The sequence below is a fragment of the Sinocyclocheilus grahami genome, unplaced genomic scaffold (genome assembly GCF_001515645.1).
Source record: "Sinocyclocheilus grahami isolate Dianchi unplaced genomic scaffold, SAMN03320097.WGS_v1.1 scaffold71.1, whole genome shotgun sequence".
Taxonomy (NCBI): Eukaryota; Metazoa; Chordata; class Actinopteri; order Cypriniformes; family Cyprinidae; genus Sinocyclocheilus; species Sinocyclocheilus grahami.
The window spans coordinates 1,382,148-1,386,546 of NW_015505250.1; the positions used below are offsets into that span (position 1 = coordinate 1,382,148).

General features: G+C 36.2%; 1 long non-coding RNA gene across 1 annotated transcript in view; it reads left to right on the forward strand.

The window, feature by feature from the left end:
• The first annotated feature begins 226 nt into the window (after positions 1-226).
• The window catches only part of LOC107585511 (uncharacterized), a 22,917-nt gene continuing 18,744 nt past the window's right edge, over positions 227-4,399 (forward strand). The window contains exon 1 of the long non-coding RNA XR_001609251.1: positions 227-324. This is a non-coding gene — a long non-coding RNA (uncharacterized lncRNA). The remainder of the gene's footprint in view (positions 325-4,399) is intronic.

Here is a 4,399-nt window from a genome sequence, read left to right on the forward strand (position 1 = left end):
AGGCTGTCCTCCCCTCACTCTTGAGGGCATGGCTTCAAATTTGTCTCGGAGCCCCATTATTAAAAATATAACTGTAATCTCACCGGCTGCCGGATCTGAATGAGGAAATAAAGAGACGGTGATTCTGAACTGGATGAATTATAAATGGAGCTTTTTGAGAAGTGAGCAAATCGGAAAGGACAATGTTATTGGATTAACATTGTGTGTTTTTTTATCCGTTAATATGTTAATCTGTCTCGTTCTGTCAAGGGGAAGAGAAAGGAGGTAGCCCAGAAAAGAAGATGCAGACAGGCCAGCCTGATGAAGTGGGAAAACAGATGGAAGGTAAGACTAGTATGATCACCTAATTAAAGAAAGAGAAAGATGTACATGGCACATTCCATGTATACTTCGGTGTCCAATTTCTTTCTTTAAAAGGATAGTTTGCCCAAAAATGAAAATTGTCATAATTTATCCTTATGTCGTTCTTCTGTGTGAAGATATTTTTGAAGAATGTTGTGACATTCTAATTTATTGAGATGTACCTGTAGAGTTTTGGAATAATGTGAGGGTGAGTAAATCATTACAATTTAAATTTTTGGGTCGGCTATGACTTTAAAGCTTTAGAAGATAAATCACATGTATTTGTTGTAAGAACTATTAAAATATTATGTAAATAATACAAAGTATAATTTTATTATATTTATTATTTATAACTTGCATTAAAGTTTATCAAACAAATATTTATTGTAAGTTTATTAGTACCTGTAAACTAATATTTGGCCCAAACTACAGCCAGACAGCTTGATTTAAGCTAAATTTGCAACCATTTTACCCATTCTACAGTATTTTTCAATTAATTATATTTAGTTTTATTAGATGTTATTATTTATTTTATTTTTATTTGTTTCATATATTTAATTATTTATTAAACATTAATATATACAGTATATATGTTAAATGGATAATTGCATAATAAATTATAATAACATATTATTATTATTATTATATTCAGTTATAGGATTTTTATTTACAATTTATTTATTTTTTAAAAATCAGGTTTTAAATGGTACTTATACAAATTTTGGTATAATGTTGGCATCATGGAAAATGAATGGAAGTTAAAAACCTGTTTTCTAAAAGTTAAGCATTTCTTTCACTGGCCATGTGAAAAAGAAAAAAATACATCCCTATTTTATACCCTATTTATGGTAAATGAAAGTGCCACATTGTCATAATATAAAGCAAGGCTACACATAACCAGACACACATACAATAGTATAGATACTAGGGGTTGAACGACTTCTGATTTTTTTTAAAGTCGACTTTTATGTTATGAAAGTCGAGTCGAAGTCGACTAGTCGCTGATGACGTCATTAATGAACAAGTCTGGAGCTGTGACAAACACCTTGTGCACAGCTATGGCATATGACACAGTGCTGTCCACATGGCTATTGCGCTCCTATAATAGCTCATTTTTATCAGTTCTTTTGTCTTTATGTCGTTATATTTCTCACAGATTTCTGCTCGTTCTAAATCAGATACAGATAAAGTAGCTCAGTAACGATTACATTCATATGAATGCATTAGTGAGAGCGATTGCGTGTGTGAATTAATTCTACCTGGCAGCGTCTCTCTACTAGTAGTGAAGCTGTGGGATTTAGTTATTAAGAAATATATGCTTGAACTTTTCAGTTTCAAAGCTATTTTATTGAGAAATCACAGAAGTGTTGACAATACATTTCCGCGCTGAATGATTCTGTGTGCGCCCGATCAGCGCGAAATGTACGAGCTACTGTCTGTAATGTGTGTGCGTTACAGTGCAGCAGCGCATTAGATTAGGACGGCAATTAATTTACCTACCTGTACAATAAGCTGTTTAAAACGTGCATTCTCCTGTTCAATTTCGAGCATCCAGTAATATAATCTCACATGTCTTGTGGAGCACTTTCAGAGTATGCATTTATTTGTCATTTTAACTGTTCGGAAACGGAGCGTAAATGTGGAAGTCCTTCAAAGATTTCTTATCCTGTTGCGCCCTCTATAGGACCAGCGACTAGTCGACGTCAAGCTTAAAGCGTCATGGCAGAGCATTGAAGTCGACTAGTTAACTAGTCGATTAGTCTGTGCAACGCCTAATAGATACACAGAGGCATGTCTGAACGTGTACGCACATTCATTCAATTATGCCCACTATTTGTGTACACAAAACTTGATAAAAGTGTTATGTACACTGATAATGGATAACAATCCCCATTTAGACACAAGCGACAGACTAATACACACACACACACACACACACAAACGGGGCAGTACCAGATGTTAAACACGGAGAAGGTGAGATCGATACAACATATTTAAGAGGATAAAGCCAAGCTCAACACCTCACCATACGGTGCTTTTAACAAAAACACGCTCACGTTCACACACAAACAGCCTTCCATAACACCTCAGCCGAGTGTTTCTGAATGCTGTTGGCACATGGTCATTAGGGCACTGCTGCCAATTTTAAGCAGGTGTGTCGTCTTGTGTAACTTATAAAGTCTTATAATGGTTGTGCATGTGTTAGCATGGGATTGGCTTTTGAATAAAAGCATCTACTAAATGACTGACTAGCATGGAAGCGAGTAACACAAATAAGGAGCCCTCAGCTCCAGAGACTTGTTTTGAAAGTCTGCATCGATATTAAAAACATAAAATTGTTTGCTCTGTAAAGTGCCTAGACTTGTTTACTTTTTGAAATTGTGTTCAAAGTGAATCACACGTTTGACTTGTTCACATGCTTTTCCCCTCAACAGCCCCTGCACGGTTGACTCGATACGTTTGTGAAAGATTTATAAATTCAACAAAGTTCTCTTAGCCTGAAGGTACCTATGAATAAGTCTGGCTTTGCTAATGGAGGGCGTTTTTTCGTCCGTGGTGTATTGCGGCTCCTGCGGTGGGAGTCGATATCGCCTCTTCGCCTTGCATGCAGGTGAGATTTACTGCGACGGCTGCTGAGCCTCAGTGGCTCTGAATCCAATCAGAGTTTCTCTCCTCATCTCTCACTGTCTGACTGATGAAGGTGGGGTTTTTTTCACTCTATCGCACCAAATGAGGTTCAGCCTGTTTCTACATGTCATTTTTTGATGACATATTGCAAACTGCAAGACTTATTTTGCCCGATTAAATCTGATGTTACAGTGGTAAAGTGAATCAACCACAGACTATTTCAAATGATGGCTGGAGAACAGGTGGATCTTTAGATCGGTGGAAGATATTTTAGGAAAAATTTTGTTTTTGGAAAGTTGTGCTGTGTCAGTTGCTTCAGTCGGTTTAGAAGTGGTAGGAGAATGAGAGTTGGTGTGTGTAAAGCAAACTGTAAGCCCAGAAATACACTCTGCAAGTACACAAACGAGATGTGCTGATGTATCGGTCGATAAAGAGGGTGGAAGTTGTGATATGTTGCATTTTAGACAAAAATGTTATTCAAATTTTGATATAATATTGGTAATTTATATAATGCCTTGTTTGTAGGGCTGCACAATTTGACCAAAATTTTGTGATTATATATCAATATGGCTATAAATGGTGGTAATAATAATACTAATTACATGAAAATTAAAAAAATAACAAAATTGTAAAATTACAATACTAATATTTATGGATTAATTTCTTCATTTTGAAACATTAAACCATCAAATGGAAGGCATAAGCCCCTCCCCCTTTAATCTGCAATGCAAAATATTTCCCCTCCTCGTTCGGAGGTCTGAGCATGCCACTGTTAATCATGTATCCCTATAATATAATAAATGCACAATAAGTCTCTAATATGTAAAATACTGTAATATATGTTGCTTTTGTTTCAGTGTTTTCTGTTTGTAACTGGAGATCCTCCTTATTTTGGGGAATTTGTTAATTGTTGGCTGTTACAGTGGTGTGAAAAAGTGTTGGCCCCCTTCCTGATTTCTTATTTTTTTGCGTGTTTCTCACACTTTAATGTTTCAGATCATCAAACAAATTTAAATATTAGTAAAAGATAACACAAGTGAACACAACATGCAGTTTTTAAATGAAGGTTTTTATTATTAAGGGAAAACAAAATGCAAAACTACATGGCCCTGTGTGAAGAAGTGTTTGCCCACTAAACCTAATAACTGGTTGGGCCACCCTTAGCAGCAACAACTGCAATCAAGCATTTGCGCTAACTTGCAATGAGTCTGTTACAGCACTGTGGAGGAATTTTGGTCCACTCATCTATGCAGAATTGTTGTAATTCAGCCACATTGGAGGGTTTTCGAGCATGAACCGCCTTTTTAAGGTCATGCCACAGTACCTCAATAGGATTCAGGTCAGGACTTTGACTAGGCCAATCCAAAGTCTTAATTTTCTTCACCTATTCAGAGGTGGACTTGCTGGTGTGTTTTGGATCATTGTCCTG